This window comes from Saccoglossus kowalevskii, chromosome 1 (assembly GCF_978046115.1).
Source record: "Saccoglossus kowalevskii chromosome 1, keSacKowa6.1, whole genome shotgun sequence".
Taxonomy (NCBI): domain Eukaryota; kingdom Metazoa; phylum Hemichordata; class Enteropneusta; family Harrimaniidae; genus Saccoglossus; species Saccoglossus kowalevskii.
The window spans coordinates 358567-377348 of record NC_140641.1 but is presented as its reverse complement, the minus strand read 5'-3'; the positions used below and the strand labels follow the sequence as shown (position 1 = coordinate 377348).

General features: G+C 38.4%; 1 long non-coding RNA gene across 1 annotated transcript; it reads left to right on the top strand.

Moving 5' to 3' along the window:
- Window positions 1–271: 271 nt before the first annotated feature.
- Window positions 272–18227, top strand: LOC146750307 (uncharacterized). The gene is made up of 2 exons (XR_014928994.1): window positions 272–447; window positions 18057–18227. It is a non-coding gene; the product is annotated as an uncharacterized LOC146750307 (long non-coding RNA).
- The last annotated feature ends 555 nt before the right edge of the window (window positions 18228–18782 follow it).

The following is an 18782-nucleotide window of genomic DNA, read 5'->3' as shown; positions in this document are numbered from 1 at the left end:
TTATTTTATGCATTATTCTGTATTCTGTATTATGTTAATGTTTAGTTTAGAACACGTCTGTTAGGAGTTCAAAGGACCCTTACGTTCAAAAGTTTCCCCTGTATATTTTTTATATCTTAATTACTCACTAATTTATGACTCTTACATTCATATTTTAGCAGAAAGTTGTTTATCTTTATATTATCAACAGATACTGTTGGCGTTTCCTTATTTTTGCGAGACTCTATTTATTATTAATAACTATTTTTCGTCGGAGACCCCGTTCTACTTCTTCAAACAAGCGAAAAAACCCGTCGATAATTGACTACTAGCCTGAGGAGTATGAAAATGGCATCATGGGAAAACTTTAAATTTGTCTACCGGAAATCAATGGCCGTTCTGTTGCTGTTGAACCGTCCCGCAAATCTTCCACATAGATTGCTATTTTACATCACTGCGACAAAAAAGGTGGGTAGTTATTGCATTCAATTTGTTAACAAATATGTACAAATACTAAATAATGGGAGGTAGGTGTTTCATGATTGTAATCGCTTCGTGGACAGTTGTCGCTGACGATGGTTCCAGTGCCAAAGACAGAGTGCTCGTTTGCTGCAGTTTATGCAGCTCTCTTGGTCGTGGTATACGTTGCGGGGCGACCAGAGAGCTGCAGTTCCCTTCCCTAAAGAAATGCACAGATTTTTAAATATGCCAGTTATGTATCTGTTGTATACGTCACTTGGAACTCAAGTTTCAAGGACACGATCGCAACAACTCCTCCGCTTTAATATGACGAGCACAAAGAGAACTTTGAAAAATTTTACGGGAACTGTGCAATTTTCAATGACTTGTTTTTAATTGTAATTTTACCATATTATTTCGTAGTCATTTTATTTTATACCCTATTTATGCATTTCTTTATTGTGTTCTTGTCATTTTTGCAGTGGATTGTTACAATTTACAAATTTTGACCTCAAAACAAATCGATTTGTCCATGGTGTCAGCGATTATTTCCCCCAGCACATTTATCATCCCTATCCAACCACATCTGGTCTACTGGTAACTTCATTGTCCCTTACATGTGTTTAACCATTACACAACATAATTTTCAATACGCCACTATTAAACATCTGAACTCTGCCCCCCCAACCCTAAAAAGCATGGGCAGTAGAAGCATTTTCAAACAAGAGCTGAAAAAAATGCTTCTCAGTGAGCGATATTTATCTATGTACATAGAGCATATTCATTTTAAAAGTATGCAAATTTGAATACTCTTATTAAATAATTTTAATATCATTCATTCATTGTGATGATTGATTATACTATTTACTGGTTGATCTCATTTATTTAATTCATTACTTTTGTTTGTTTACTGTGACTTTTATGACGACTTAATTTTTTTATTTAATATTAAGCGCCATGGACTAGACTAGTCCAAATGGGCTATTTCCTTGGTCCCCACCAGTATTATACAATTTTGTCCCGTACATGAACATGTAAATATTTTGTTTGTATACTGGTGAAATAAATAAATATAAATCTAGGACCAGTGATCATATTCAGACAAAACTCGGCAATCGGATAGTATGGGACAAACGAAAGGTTTTGTTACAAATCTGTGCATATTTAATCAGGAAAATTTGCATTATAATGAATTCTTCTGGTGCTAATATCTCAAAACAAAATGGCCACATACAACCCAGAACACTGAAAATTATATTTCTAATATCCAGATGAAATCACAGATAATTTAAGGCACTTATATAAGATCTAACTAGTTGTTGGTGTCAATCTGTGCATCATTAATTCACTTTAACTTATAACTTTTTTGTATGAATAAATTCTTGTTTCAATTGTACCTTGATAACTAATCTTAATATTTAAGTAGTAGATAAGTAGTTAAGTAGGGACTATAGGGACGACCATGAGGGCGCTGTTCGTATGACGTCATCGCATCCGATTATGAACAGCGCCCTCATGGTCGTCCCTATAGTCCATACATTAGCATAAATAATGACGTCACAATGGGAATTTGTGCATAAATTAGCATAAATGAGGAGCAATGCCGTAAAGGGGATCATTTGAATGAGGATGACGTCACAATGGGATATTGTGAATACATTTGCATAATACGAGGTCGTGTCGAGGTCATCGTGAATACATTTGCATAAATTACCATCATTTTTTTAATTATTTTTTAATTATTTTTAATTATTTTTTAATTGGACAGGCGTGGACGAAAGATTTTTCAGAATGTATCGTAGAGGGCGCTCACACACACACACACACACACACACACACGCTAATAAATACACATCATTTTGAAAACTAACAGAGTTTATTACACAAAGAGGGGAAATCTACTAATGAGTAAATAATCAAAAAGAATGGATTAAAAACTGAGTAATTGAAATTGAGTATATAGAAAGTATACATTTTGTTTTTGTTTTGTTTTTGTTTTTTGTTTTTTTTGTTTAAGTAAATAATCAAAAAAAGAATGGATTAAAAACTGAGTAATATAAGAACAAAAAATGACATTTTGAGTATATAGAAAGTATACAATTTGTTTTTGTTTTGTTTTGTTTCTTGTTTGAGTAAATAAACAAAAAGAATGGATTAAAAAACTGAGTAATATAAGAATAAAAAATGACATTTTGAGTATATAGAAAGTATACATTTTCAAATGCGGATAAGTATTCGATTATGATAAAAACAAGAAAACACGAGTAACACCGAAAAGTCAATACACACTTTTTTCTAATCAGAATCGCTCATCTGTGATAAAAAGAAAAAAAAGAGAAATAATATGAAATCGATATATATACATGTGAAATTTCAAAAGCATAAGTCATCTAGTAAAACTGCGTGGGAAAAAATATTCGTCATAAATAGGGAGGTTGAGTCCGGTCACGTTTTCGATATATCTGTTCACATAAAGGTCATTCAAATGTCTATCACGCGTAAAAGAGTCGGCTACGGACTTCATAGGTTCCCCTCGACATCTGCGCAGCAAGTAATACAGGACGTATTGACCACACACTGTAGAGAACGGAGCTTGTAGTATTTGATGATTGTAGACCCATGTACAAACGTTTTTATCGAGAAATCTCTTAAATTCCACGTAGTAGGGTTGACTACCATACGAGTCAAAATATTCTCCACGGTAGGGATCCTTCAGATAAAAAGCCACCCAATGTGTCCCACCTCCGCTACTATCATCGGTGTTTGATACGAACGCTGCGGGATACTCCAACACTTTAGCCTTAGGCAGTTGATCTCTAGCATAAACGCCAAAGAACACGTTTCTAGTGTACGGATTAGTCGACAGAATACGATTCAGTTGATTCATGTCCATCGCAGCTAGAAATCAGTCAATACGTTTCTGTCTCTGTCAATCTCGATAACGTTATCGTATTCAGCATAAATCAAAACGAACACAGTCTCAGTCAATGCTTGTCTGAACTGAATCTCAAGACCAATCTTTCCTTCTTGTATCAAATTGAGGTGATAATCGCTGGCCGATTCGTCGGGAGTGAGGTCAAATGCGAAGATTGTGTACCCTTCGGGATATTCGTCTCGAGTGATGCCGTTGCCTTGGTCTTGACCCATTTTATTTGTACCGGTAAATAGAGTGTAATAAGCCATGATGCAACTTCTGCCACCAGCTGCCGTGAAGTCTGTCTTCAATGGCTTTGCGGGAACTTGCTCGCCTCTAACATTGAGAACCAGTGATGTGATACCGTAATTCTGGAAGTTGAATGGATTTGTTTCGTAGGATCCGTTGAAAGTCGTATTAGAAACCAGACACAGGATGATCCTTTTGGGCAGCTGACCGAGGAAGATCAAATCTTTGTTTAATGACATTGTACCAGCCGGGATGGAAGCGATTTTCATAACGCATCGATCGATGGGGTATTTTGCAGTACCCTGTTTCAACGCTTCAACGTGTCCCAGTTGTACGCTGGGGCTCAACTTGACTTTTCTCACTAGGAGGGTAGCATCGGTGATGACTACTTTGAATGCTGCATTTTCGGTTGAACTGATCAAGCAGAACTGATTTTTACTTCGATGTAATTTCAGTCTAACTTCCACCCCATTGAGTAAATACTTTGGTTGAAAAAATATGTCCCCGTGTATTCGTCCGATCATGTCGACCGTCTTACTGAGTGATGTATATGCGTATCGACGTTTGAGTCCCATGTTAGCGTCACCATCATCAGCCCTTCGGTTTGCAACATTCATTTTTCCAGCGGTGTCCTTCTCAAATATCGCAGCACCAATCTGCGTTGATTTGGCATCGCCTCCATAATTCAATAGCGTTTCGATCATGGCTCTGTAAGAATAGGTGGGAGATGCATCCGAAATCTGCTTTCCATTTAGGTACACGTCGATTTGATTGAAGAGGGAATGCAACCACAAGTTTGCAGGCCCTACAGTGGCGTCCGCAGCCAAATTACTTCCATTTGCATTCGTGATTTTAGCCTTGATGTGCAAAAGCGTAGAACCAATATCGATGTAGTCACTTCCGGCCGAAGGTATTACAAATTCGATCGGACCATCGGCTATATTCGTGAGTGGGTTTACCTCTTCGTAACTTCCTTTTTCGATACTTGTCTGTGTCGGAGGAATAGTAAAGAGATCGAGTTCCGTCTTTGCGCATTCACAGGAGTGTTCGTGTACAAAAGCCATGATGTTCAGTCGAATATATCCGGAGATCTTCTCCTCTTCTTAGCCTTGGAAGAAATGACACGTCTCGTTGTTGTCTTCTTTCTTTTGATGGTGCGTCCTCGCCCCGTTTGAGAGGGTCTTCCAAATAAATTGCTCAATACTGAAGAAGTAATTTGACGACCCGCAGTCTTTGCTCTACTCGAAGCCGCTTTTTTAAAGTTTTTCCCTTGTACAACATCACCTAGAATACCCAAATCGGCATCGAGCGCTGGTTTTGCCACTGCTTTCAGACCTTGTGTTAACAGAGGTGCGGCCGATCTCGCCAATCCAGAAAACATACTTCCGATTCCATATCCGCGTTGCAGTCTCGCGCCAGAAAATACAGATCCTCATCCAATCTGATTCATGTAGTAATTTCTATAAATCCCCACGTGAGGAGTGTAAGGTCGATGTCTGTTCATTTTTTCTTCACACTAGCGAAGGACGAGCTTTGCGAAAACTCAGCGTCACGATCACTCGTCCGCGTTGAAATGGCACCTTCTCCCCCGTATCAGACCTTATATCAATCTCCACAGTCTCAAATGTTGACGTTCGAATCGGCAGGAAGTAAGGTTTGTTGTAAGTGTGATTGACGCTATCTCCATGGGTTCCTTCAACATTGACTATTCTCAAGAGAGGTACGGAAACGTCACCGACCATTTGGTGTTCGACTATATTGCAATACACGTAGAGGGAATACAAACTTCTAATGTCGGCAAGGTAGGGACTAGTGCGTCTTTCGTTTGTAATTGTTGTATTTGAGGGAAATCCTAACAGTTCAGCCAATCCACCCATCAAGATTACACGAGCTCCTTCTTCAACCGCCACGGTCACTCTCCTTGACCTCGAATTATATGTCATCAGTATTTCATCTGGTAGACCTTTTTCTCGAATCGCATCTAAAATCATTTCGATCGAGTTGTAGTAGCCCGGATTCAATTTCAGTTCTCCGTGATCTCTCATATTGGGTGAGGCATCGTAAAAGATCCTATTTTCGTCATGTACGACGTTGTACCACGAATTTGGGTAGTGGATGTCGGCCAATGCTACTTCCCAATCGCCATCTAGCGAAAGCGTTCTCGGTAGTTTGACAGTGTATTTTGTCAATGTGTTGTTCGGGAACACATCGAGCGAGGCATTACTAGGGAGCGTCAAAAAGAAATCCTTTCCAGACATGATGATCTTTTGAAATGAATCGGGTCATCGTGTGTGTGAATGGTATTTATAAACGTTGCAAGTCCCTGATCCAAGAATTAAACGAATCATCATACCCACGCCACTTAACGAAATATTCCACGTGACCTTTACGTTTTCTCTTGCGCAGCACATTCTCCACAATGTACAATGCATCGTCGTCTTTTACTATTTTCTGAAGTTCTTCTTCGTAGAAAGTACCTTCCAACATTTCGCCGTTGTAATCTGAAATTTTGTAAACAGGTGGTTGTGTGTTGAGACGTCCAACAATCGTGAATACCTCTTCGGTCCAATTGGGTAAGTAACCTTTTTTGAAAACGTGTTTGGTTTTACTGATTCTGACTCTGTCACCGAGTTTATAAATCTTCCTCTTCTTCAACCCATTTTTCTCTGTGTTTAGATCACCGTACAATATGTCTGACCTTTTTCTGGTTCGCGTAGGTAACGAGTGAGGGTTTGGTATTTATACTTCTGTGATGGGTATTGTTGTAAGAACGTACCATGTCGTCTAATACAGGTAGATAAGTCAACGTGTTGTTCTTCGTGAAATATCTGAACATTTTTCCCTTGATGGTTCTGTTGTATCTCTCCACAATGCTGGCTTTAGTCTCATTGCCTGTAGTAAAGAACTTAATGTCTTCGCTCTTGAGGTAGTTCTGAAAAAGTCTGTTGGTGAATTCAGTTCCTCTGTCCGTGTGCAAAACGTCAGGGCGACGCCCCTTCCCGAGTATTTTCCGAAATGCCTCGACCAAACTCGCCCCTCTCTTGTCTTTCAGAGGTACGACGAAAGCATATTTTGAAAAAACATCGATACACGTCAATAAGAACTTGTATCCACTGTTGTATCTGGATATCGAGGAGAGATCGCATAGATCAGCCTCCCACTGCTCGTCCACTTGGAAAACCACCACCCTCCTTCTTTTAAAGGACCGTCTAGAAGGTTTGTGCAGAGTATATGTATCCTGTTTACTCAACCACTTCTTCACGTCCGACTTGGTTATCTTTTTTCCTCTCTTTGTTTTTTTTACGGCAGCATAAAGGGAATTCAAACCCCCGTAACTTCCAGGACTTTGGACATCGTAAAACAGTTCGTCTAGGACGGTGTCCATCTTCTTCGTCATTGTTTACGGGTGTGGTTATTTCACACGCGCAGAGGCAGTGGATACGTTCGATAAACGAAAGCAAAGCAGGACAGCGTGGATCCATCACGACCGACTGAACCAAAGTGAGATCTAGCGGTTGCGACGAGGTTCTATTTAATACGTCACCCACGTGTGTCGAGGATGAATGGGAGTGGAAACCACATGGGGTCCACGTCCCTTCGGAACTCTCCCCTTGAGTGTGTTGGTATGCATGTAAGACCACCGATCTGTATTGCCAACAAGGTCTTGAGGTACATTTGACATTTTCATAACTTCGGCAAATTCTCTCCAACCTGTGGGGGTGAAATTCTTCCTTTTACGCAAGAAATCATTGACTAAATCGATGATGTGCGTGCCTGGCACGGATTGTCCATCAATGATTAATTCACCATTTTCACCCCAGTCGACCTGTTGGTTCTGTTTAACTTTCTGTAGTAGAAGCTTCGCTTTTCTCTGCATGCTCTTGGGAACACTTTGTAAGACTTCGGATGTAATTTGATCTGGCACACCATCTTTGTCGGGTTGAGATTCCTGATCGGCTACAGCATCAGTGTTGGGTAATTGCTGCGTAACGGAGATTGGAATCGGTTCGTTTTTCTTCTCCCGCAACAACAAGTACTTGCGTAGAACCTGTTGGTACAGTTTGACTTTTTCATCTTCAGGCAACTCTTCCATTTGCGTTATGTCGTTCATGTCTCTATCCAGCGAAGTCAATGATTTCACCACAGGTCTCGTCATTTGAGCATTCTGGCTTTGGATGGTAGATAATAGCTCAGCAGGGACTAAAGCCATCTTCTTCACGGATTCCATCTATTTAAGACCTAGTAGGGGAGGGAGTATGCTCGAAATTAAGGGAGCAATCAAGGCGGCCAGGAAGCCTCCTTTCTGAACCAGAATTTTTTTCTTTTTCTTGACTGGAGTTTTCTTATTGGACAGTGCTCGGAGATGTTTCACGTACAACGCCAATTTTCTTTTCTGACTAGGTGATAGCTGGACGTTCCCTTTCAACACATTGAGCGAGCATTCACACAGACACTGTATCAAGTCACTAGAGGCTCCATCAATTATCCCCTTTTGTTGTTTCGAGTTGGCCTTGTGCAATACAGAGAGAAAATCAGCGTTCTTTCGCATGCGGGATGACATGGTGAAATGACTGACGATGAAAGACTGTCTTTTTTTTATACCTTTCTCACATACACTATCGGTACTTGAGATGAAAGTATGTTCGTTCGAATGCGTATTTCCTCAGGGGTGTCTGGCATCAGATCCACGAGGAGGTAACCGTGAGGTTCTTGGGTGGCATCGGTGAATGCCTCCTGAAGAAACTTAATGTTTCCGGGGTACATTTGCTTTGCCAGAACGTTGACTTGTGATGCGTCCCTTGGATTTTTAAACAGGAAAATGTAGTGCGTGTTGAGACTGATGGTTCTCGATTGTCTGCCCTGATGAAAGAGATTTTGCAAAATCAGTATCACGGATAAATTTCGATGGTGAGATCCCTTCGTGAAGAACTGGGCGATTTGTTTATCGTTACCCGTTTCTGTCATCAGATCATCTATCACCAACAAGTTTCTTTTAGCCGGGTCGATTATTCTACCAATATCTGGAGGTATCCCTTCGATAAAGCGAATTTGAGGCACTGTCTTCATCATTTCCAAATAGGCTGGCTGAAACTCGCCGTAGCACCAATAGATAACATCTGGTGGTGGAGATATGACGCTGTCACATTGTTCTAATATCAGTTTGACTAAAAACGTCTTCCCAGACTGCGTGGGACCGCACACGAGAGAGGTAAATGGGTGTTTCAATCTTGCATCCATGACGATATCATAGGACCTCGCTGGTTATCGCGTCTCCTTTTACGTTCTTCAATGTACTTTTTCAACATCCAGTTTAAAACAAAATAAGGTAATGTACATAAGCCAGAATAGACGAGTGATAGAACCAAGTCCGATTTGGTAGAGCCCATGCCAATGTGATTGTTCAAGGTTCAAATGGATGAATGATGGGTAACTGACGATCTAGCTTCTATTTATATATTTTTTGTTTTTAGAAGCCGTATGGGAGGGTACAGTAATCATCTTGTATCACCCGTTTGTCATACACTAAACTGTACGTTTTAACTTCTTCTCTATTGAATATTCTATCTCCCTTGCGCGTTATTTTTCGAGGGTCTTTGACGTGTAGAGGACCGCTTGTTCTCCGAACAAGTCGATTCATGGAGTCAAAATTAATTTCCAGTTGATTTCTGTAATTGAGGGTGAACCGTCTCACTTTACACACCGTTTGGTTCCCACTTTTGTCCGGTTTGTGTAGTCGGTACGCGTAATTCTTCGGTCCTCCCGATACGAAATGTGTGATGTAATTATCCGTCGGAGTTATTTCTCTCGTCAAATCTCCGAGATAATCACCTGTCGGTGGATCCCATTCTCCAGCTCGTTGGATGTAAATGATGGAATCTGTGTCAAAGTACAAGACTCTACTACCTAATTTCTCCAGAACACTGTAGAGTTTAAGTCGGGCATAGCTTGTCGTCATGGCAGCCAGTACAACGTTCGTATTGGGTGCTTCGGTAATGTTGTCTTCTTTATCGCAGTGGTGGACAAGAACCATTTCGTCAGAGACAAAAGAAAGATCTGTGACGTCCTTTGTATTATCCATCAACATTTCCAACAGTTTGGCGGGCGTTTCTACATACGTGCTCTGTCCAAAGTTTGATCTCTGTCCCAGCTTTCCCCAGAACGAGTTGAGATTTAGCTTGGCGAGAGCTCTGAGACCTGGATTGGTGGTTATCTTGCTTCTGTCCAAGACGATACCTTCTCTTTCGCGGTACCTTTGGATGTACATGGTTCGGTCTTCCTCGGTGCGACACCACTCTGGAAAACCGGAAGACTCTTGTTTAATTTTCAGAAACATGTTGATGTAATCGGTGAACAGCCCTCCTTCTCCAGTTTCAGGGTTGTATGTTGCCGACTCATCATAATGCCAAACTTCGTATACCTTGGTGATGCGATACCCTACTTCTTCAGCCTTTTCCAATTCTGGAGTGCACCAAACACCCGTCAGCTGACGTTCATTGACACCATGGTGACATTCGTCTTGATTCATGGTTTCCGCGCATTTGGAACAGAGTGGGAACATCAGTTTGTTGTTCACCCTGAAAGGTAGAACTGGTATATACAATCTCCTCGGAGGTAAAACGTCGCACTTGATAATACCGAAATAGTCTGTGGGTTTGGCGATAAAGTCTTTAGTTACGACTGTCGGGTGGCCAACTGGATATCGCGAGGTCTTATTGATGTACGGGTAGAGGCTGCAAAAATCAACATATTCTATCTTTTCGCCTTCCTTGACCTCGTAATACAGACTCAGGGCGTTGGTACGACCCCCGAGAAAAGCCTCCCTACCTCTGATAGGATTTGAGATATCTAAGCTTCCGACAAACCTCTCGACTTTGTGATTGTTCTTCATCAGGTTTTTGAAATCGCATTCCCACATGGTGACTAGCGAGTATCCTTTCGATTTCAACCACTCTTCCCTCGCCAGTAGTCTTTCGTAGAGGGATGTCATACTGAGTTCATTCTTGCGATTCGTCTCATTCCTTCTGGGAAAACACTTTGGACAACCGTGGAAGTAACAACCGTAGTACTCATACAAGGTTTCGGTAGAAGCATCATATCCGTCTACGTAATAAGGTCCAATTTTCATCTCCCTTCTGGAATTACGAACATGTTGAATATGCGTGTTATTGACGTGTGCCTCGTATTCCATCCATCTTATAGCATCTGCAGATTGATTCTGGGCGCTGAGGTACCCTTTCTCAGGCACAACCCCGATTGTGTCAGGAGTCAGGAAATGCTTTCGAAATATGACGTTGCACACGGAAGTGATCGTGATGCAACGGCTGAAGGGGTCAACTTTGGTGAGATCCATCATCATCGATCTAAATGCCAAACAACACTCCTCGAGTATGCGCACGTCGCTCCGACAGTACTTGAGCAGTTCTTTACGTAAATCATAAACGGAATTCTTTTCTACTTCTCCATTGTACCATGTGTAGAATGTCTTTCTAGCCACCTCCTTCATACCATTTGGGTCAAAATAACGAGCCCCGGGTATCGGTCCTCTGTAATTGTCTCCATTTTATCTCGGAAACAGGTGAGGAAAAAAACCCTTGTGTAACTCGTCTATGCCGAAGGTCTTAGGAAGTTTAGATAGAGCCATGGGCAGGAAATTCAAGCTATCAATGAATTTGATATCTGCACGACGGATGTATAGTTGCATGACTTTCGAACCATTCATGATGACTTCGGGTAGTATCTTGTGATCGTGACAGTATTTCAGAATCATAATTCCATCATACCCCTTTGAATTATGCGCGATGAAAATCATCCCATTATGCTCTTTTTCTAATGCCCACTCGCAGAAATCTTCCAAGGTACGTGAACCATTGAACACTTTCTCCGTATTCGGTGGAATTCGCGCTACGCACAGATCTGGAATATGAGTGCAATGTTCGTCGGTCGTGCATTCAAAATCGTAAAAGACGTAGTTACCATGGCTGTCAGAGTCATCCTCCTCAAATTCTTCCATCGAATCGTCAGATTCTTGGTTCTTTTTTCTATCGGTGAGTGGATGAATGTAACACAGGTGGTCGTACGTCTGAAAAGACTTGCAGGTTTTGCAGTAAACTTCGTTACATTTGTGAGACCCATCACGATATTTGAGAAGTTTGTGACATTTTTCGCAACGTTGAACTGACTGGCAAAGAGTTTTTTTCCCATTAACTGACTTTTGATGCTTTTCGAAACATTCTTCGTTCTTGAAAAATCTGTGACAATTTCCGCATTTTTGCCATCGTGTAACCACGCAGTCCAGTTGATTTCCACAACTCAAACACCCAGTCGGACACACATGGTCGTAACGTTTGGAATAAGACTTGTCACATCGAGTGCAATAGTAGTCCTTTCCCAGAAAACCAGTCATTTTTGTGATGACGTTGTAGTGTTTATCTTTCAGAAACAGATATATGTCTTTGGAATCTTCTGCGGCATCGCCCACAAAGATGATGGAGTCAAAATGATCGTGCGACAATACGTGTATTCTGAAATCGGGTAACACGCTCTGGAATTTTTTAATCTCTTCGATGCCACATGGTCCCTGTTCGACTCTGGCCTTCCGTAAAAGTTCTCTAGCTCGGACGGTTTGCATAGAGTAGTTCGCCGTTTTTTCCTCTTTATAGAATCCCACACCGATGGTGGATTTTCCTCTTTTGTGGCGTGTGCCATGGCGACCACGATCGCTCTGGCGCAACACATCTGGTCATCGGAAACGATTTCAATGACAGATTTGGAATTTCTCAACCTGTCTGCGATCTTCGTATCAAACTGTCGCTTCCTCCCACGTGTTTTGCCGGCACCAAGGGGCATTTCAACAGATACTGTCCTGATGGTGATGTTTTCCTCAAGGGATATATCTTGGTAAGATTGTAGAATCCTCTCCACTTTTGACATCACCTTGTCAACATTCATGTCCTCAACCGGTATAAATGGTAACCAAATTTCGTTGTTCAAGTTGGGTACGTTTATGGAAATGCGAATTTGGTCACGTCCGTCAAGGTCAGAGGTGACCAGCTCGAGCAGTTGATGAAAAGTAGCGTGTAATACGCTATGCACTTCATCAAACGTATTGGCATTTGGATGCGAAACTTTTACGACCCAGTCCGTTCCACTCACCTTAAACTTTTTGACAAAACGTTTTCTCTTACTGACAAGATTGAAATTAATCTTGTCTGTGATATTCTCGTCACTATCATCTGTGTCAGTATCACTGTAATAAAATTTCAAATTAAATAAATAAATACACAAATATATGAATAAATAATCAAATAAACAAACAAACAAACAAACAAACAAATATATAAATAAACAAATAAATAAATAAATAAACATACCTTACATGGTCTTTACGACCCCCACGTTGATATCCCGAGGTAGATGGATGGTTAACAGGCCCTATTGGACTCGGAGGGTGGGAAGGCGTGTTAGTTTCTCCATATATAGAGTACAAATTTTTCTTAGCGGACTTGGGTGTTGCAAATCCAGTACTTGTAGAACTATAAAAACAACAACAACAACAACAAAGATTAAAGACGAAAAAACAAATTTCAACTTACCTCACATGTTTTTTGTTTTTTTTGTTTTTGTTTTTTGTATACTTACGTTACATGTGAGTAGGAACCAGATTTAATAAGACATTTCAACTTCTGATTGAAATCTGGAGTATCTATACTGCTGGCTGGAGACCATGAACTATGTATAAATAAATAAATAAATAAATAAATAAATAAATAAATAAATAAATAAATAAATAAATAAAGAACTTACGAAACACTATCTTTCGTAGGTGATTTCTCAGATGCGTCGTCTTCACTGAAAAAATAAGAGTTATATTATTGTTATTATTCATATTGTTTACTAAATCTTCACACGCATATCGAACGAGTTATTTATATAATATCGAATACACACCTGCTTATAAAACCATATTCATGTTCTAGGTCTGACAAAGTTTTAAGCTGTGAATTGCTTTCCCTGTAAATTCAAAAAGTTAAAAAACATGTTTTATCCTGTTTTATTTTTTCCTCAGGTAAAATTTGAAATAAATAAATAAATAAATAAATAAATAAAGAACTTACGAAACACTATCTTTCGTAGGTGATTTCTCAGATGCGTCATCTTCGCTGAAAAAATAAGAGTTATATTATTGTTATTATTCATATTGTTTACTAAATCTTCACACGCATATCGAACGAGTTATTTATATAATATCGAATACACACCTGCTTATAAAACCATATTCATGTTCTAGGTCTGACAAAGTTTTAAGCTGTGAATTGCTTTCCCTGTAAATTCAAAAAGTTAAAAAGCATGTTTTATCCTGTTTTATTTTTTCCTCAGGTAAAATTTGAAATAAATAAATAAATAAATAAATAAATAAATCACCCTTCATCTGAATTGTCGCTTTCTTCTGTTTGTCTGAAAATGACAAGAGTTTTGAATCAGCTACAACTTTGTGGTCAGTTCAAAAAAAAACTTACTCAGATATAGAGGGCGTGCATTCATGCTCCGATTAAAAAACAAAAGATTTTGAACGAGCTAAGGTTGGAAAATAACGTTGCTATGTTCAAACATGTTGGCGGGTAACGCTATACATTATGTTGACCTTCATGACAAAATAAAAGGTCAAGTCTAGTGAAAAGACACCCTAACTAATTGGGAAAATACCGCACATAATCATTGTTTTAAAGCTGAGGGGTATGCTCGATGAATGAGTCCAAGCAAGTCTTGATTCGCTGTGTCAAGGCATTCTTTGTGAATGACCGCGGTATGACATCATTTGAAAATATTGTAGTTTTCGTTTTTAGTAAACAAGTCTTCATTAATTATACATTTTCTACCTACTCAGACTTTCTATTTTCTGTGCCAATTTATAACAATGTCTCTCATAGCATAAAAAGATAAGTATTCTTTAAAGACGTAAAGACTCATGGTAGAAGCTTTCCCCTGGTTTCAACTGACAGTTTTTTCAAAAACAAAAACTCACATATCCCGAATTATTAGGTAGTGTTTACAACATGAAACAAAAAGTAAACAATGAATTCCCTACCTTATATTATCTGTGGACGTCATTTCATTCCGTGTAATGAGTGTGGCTCGATTGGAAATACTGGCTAAGCTATGAAGTCACTGGGATAATACACTCCAACGATTTGTGTTTTGATATCAGATCTGACACCCTGAAATGCCCTAGATAACAGACATTCATAAACCCCCACCCCCTGGATTCAGGAACAGATGTGAATTTGTTTATTTTACTATAAACATCTTTGTGTCTGTGTGGTCAGTTTGTGCACAGTTACAAACTAGTAACCGTGGTTTGTGTGATAAAAATGGATTATGACGACATAGGTCTGACATTCATCGCTCAACACTATAGCGAACTCGACTTTGATTTCCCCCCCTGGATTCATGAATTGTTTTGAACGGAAGAAACCTGTTTATTTTACCATAAACATGTGTGTGAGTGTGTGATGAATCTATAAATATATTTGACTTGGTTGGGAAAAATGCTGACATGATGTAAACATCCGGGGTAACAGAAAGGGAATTTTTTTTAACACGCGGCGATAGTATTGGGAATCATTTTATCACTGACGAGCGTACTCGCAACATGGCTTCGAACCAGCTCAGCACCTACCTCAATGAATTCTCAGGCAGTCTCCTACAGGACGCGACTCCTGGAATGTCCACTCCTGGAATGTCCACTCCAGTTACAGCACAGCCCGATGTTTCTGAAAATTCAACTCGCCGTATTAATCGACGCAAAGTCACGAATGCAGGAATGTCCACTCCTGGAATGTCCACTCCAGTTACAGCACAGCCCGATGTTTCTGAAAATTCAACTCGCCGTATTAAACGACGCAAAGTCACGAATGCACTAGCTATAAGTGGCACAATGCGTCCGTCACCAGCTCCACCAAGAGGTGAGACAGACATTTTTACATATTTGCTTTGCCCAGTCAAGCAATTGTTTGTCACAGTGAATACTTTTCGCGGACAAACTTATGTTCACATTCGCGAGCACTATAATGGTCACCCAACAAAACGTGGTGTATCCTTACGGGCGAACCAGTTCAGAATATTGAATGATATTATCCCTCAAATCAACCGGGCTATCAGGTATGTTAGTTTTCATTTAAAAATCCAAATATTCGTTGCTCATTTCCCGACTTCTAATGCATAGAACATTTTATGTATTAAAACGATAAAACCGTGAATTTAAAACCCACTGAATATGCCTGAAATGGTAAATCAGAGAAATAGTCATTTACAGTTTGTTTTTTGTTATGTTTTTTCACAGCCAGCAGTCTGAGGAAACCACTGGATAAACTTGTTTCCAAAAAACTCATCGCTGAATTCATTTGTAGACACGTACGTTGCATCATCCAAACTAATTGTCTCGGATGTGAAATAGACCACCCGTCACAACGTCAACATTGGTGTCTATCCTATGGATTCGTCGATAAAAATAGCCGGATCGATGAAATCCGGTTTTTTATTGACCAAGCTTTATCTGAGATTGATATTGGTAAAATTTCCATGTGTTATGACGCATTTCAACGCATTTACCCAGATTTGGTTGGAAAATTTTCCAAGCGTTATACACGTATTCTGTTTCAAAGGTATAAATCTAACCCTGAACTGTGTTTAGATTCCTGTGAAATTACGCTATCAACTCGTGAAATGGATTCCCAACTCCTTGACATTATACAACAACATATATAGAATAAGAATGTCAATCATTCTCCGTAGTACAGTGAAAGACACTCGGTGAGTTTTCTACTGATCCCTAACCCTATTTGTTGCGCAGATGACGAGGGGAAACCTGTGAACTCCGTAGCCGACTCTTTTACGCGTGATAGACATTTGAATGACCTTTATGTGAACAGATATATCGAAAACGTGACCGGACTCAACCTCCCTATTTATGACAAATATTTTTTCCCACGCAGTTTTACTAGATGACTTATGCTTTTGAAATTTCACATGTATATATATCGATTTCATATTATTTCTCTTTTTTTCTTTTTATCACAGATGAGCGATTCTGATTAGAAAAAAGTGTGTATTGACTTTTCGATGTTTTTCGTTTTTCTCTTGTTTTTATTATAATCGAATATTTCTTATATTACTGTTTTTAATCCATTCTTTTTGTTTATTTACTCAAACAAGAAACAAAACAAAACAAAAATCGATTTCATATTATTTTTTTCTTTTTATCACAGATGAGCGATTCTGATTAGAAAAAAGTGTGTATTGACTTTTCGATGTTTTTCGTTTTTCTCTTGTTTTTATTATAATCGAATATTTCTTATATTACTGTTTTTAATGCATTCTTTTTGTTTATTTACTCAAACAAGAAACAAAACAAAACAAAAATCGATTTCATATTATTTTTTTTCTTTTTATCACAGATGAGCGATTCTGATTAGAAAAAAGTGTGTATTGACTTTTCGATGTTTTTCGTTTTTCTCTTGTTTTTATTATAATCGAATATTTCTTATATTACTGTTTTTAATCCATTCTTTTTGTTTATTTACTCAAACAAGAAACAAAACAAAACAAAAACAAATTGTATACTTTCTATATACTCAATTTCAATTACTCAGTTTTTAATCCATTCTTTTTGATTATTTACTTAAACAAAAAAAAACAAAAAACAAAAACAAAACAAAAACAAAATGTATACTTTCTATATACTCAATTTCAATTACTCAGTTTTTAATCCATTCTTTTTGATTATTTACTCATTAGTAGATTTCCCTTCTTTGTGTAATAAACTCTGTTAGTTTTCAAAATGATGTGTATTTATTAGTGTGTGTGTGTGTGTGTGTGTGTGTGCGTGTGTGAGCGCCCTCTACGATACATTCTGAAAAATCTTTCGTCCACGCCTGTCCAATTAAAAAATAATTAAAAATAATTAAAAATAATTAAAAAATAATTAAAAAAATGATGGTAATTTATGCAAATGTATTCACGATGACCTCGACACGACCTCGTATTATGCAAATGTATTCACAATATCCCATTGTGACGTCATCCTCATTCAAATGATCCCCTTTACGGCATTGCTCCTCATTTATGCTAATTTATGCACGAATTCCCATTGTGACGTCATTATTTATGCTAATGTATGGACTATAGGGACGACCATGAGGGCGCTGTTCATAATCGGATGCGATGACGTCATACGAACAGCGCCCTCATGGTCGTCCCTATAGTCCCTACTTAACTACTTAGATATGCAGTAACCGTATGTCAACAAGCTATTCTGATATCTGCATTAGGAGCATATATATTGCATGTTTTATATTATATATTTACTTCTCAAGAAAGCTGGCACAAAATAAAATGTTGTAGTATATTTCTGTATGGTTTAAATTAAGGTTCATTATACATTTCTTTTTATTCACAGGATAAATGCAGTACACCAATTAACTAAGGAGTTGTAATGAAGACCGGATTGGTGGAAATTTGTCAGATCCTGACCCTCCTGAACCTTGCATACATGCAACCTGATATTATTGTTTTGTTTTGCAAATGTGTGTTTAATATTAACTTGAATAAATGATTTTCTCAAATGATACATTTTAGGTGTTTTGTTTCCCCGTCTACTTCACGAATAGTTCAATAATTTATAAAACATGATGTTCAAAAGTGCCCTCAATAAATGTCTACTAATATTAATTATAAATAAATGGAAGTTCAAAAGTATCCTATTTACATTCAAAAGGATACTGGTAATATCTTCAAAAGTATCCTATTTACATTCAAAAGTATACTCGTAATATCTTACAGTTATGTAATAGACGATTTCAATAAATGTCTACTAATATTAATTAGAAATAAATGGAAGTTCAAAAGTATCCTATTTACGTTCAAAAGTATACTCGTAATATCTTAATGTTATGTAATAGAAGATTTCAATAAATGTCTACTAATATTAATTATAAATATATGGAAGTTCAAAAGTATCCTATTTACGTTCAAAAGTATATTCGTAATATCGTAATGTTATGTATTAGAAGATTTCAATAAATGTCTACTAATATTAATTATAAATAAATGGAAGTTCAAAAGTATCCTATTTACGTTCAAAAGTATACTCGTAATATCTTACAGTTGTTTAATAGAAGATTTC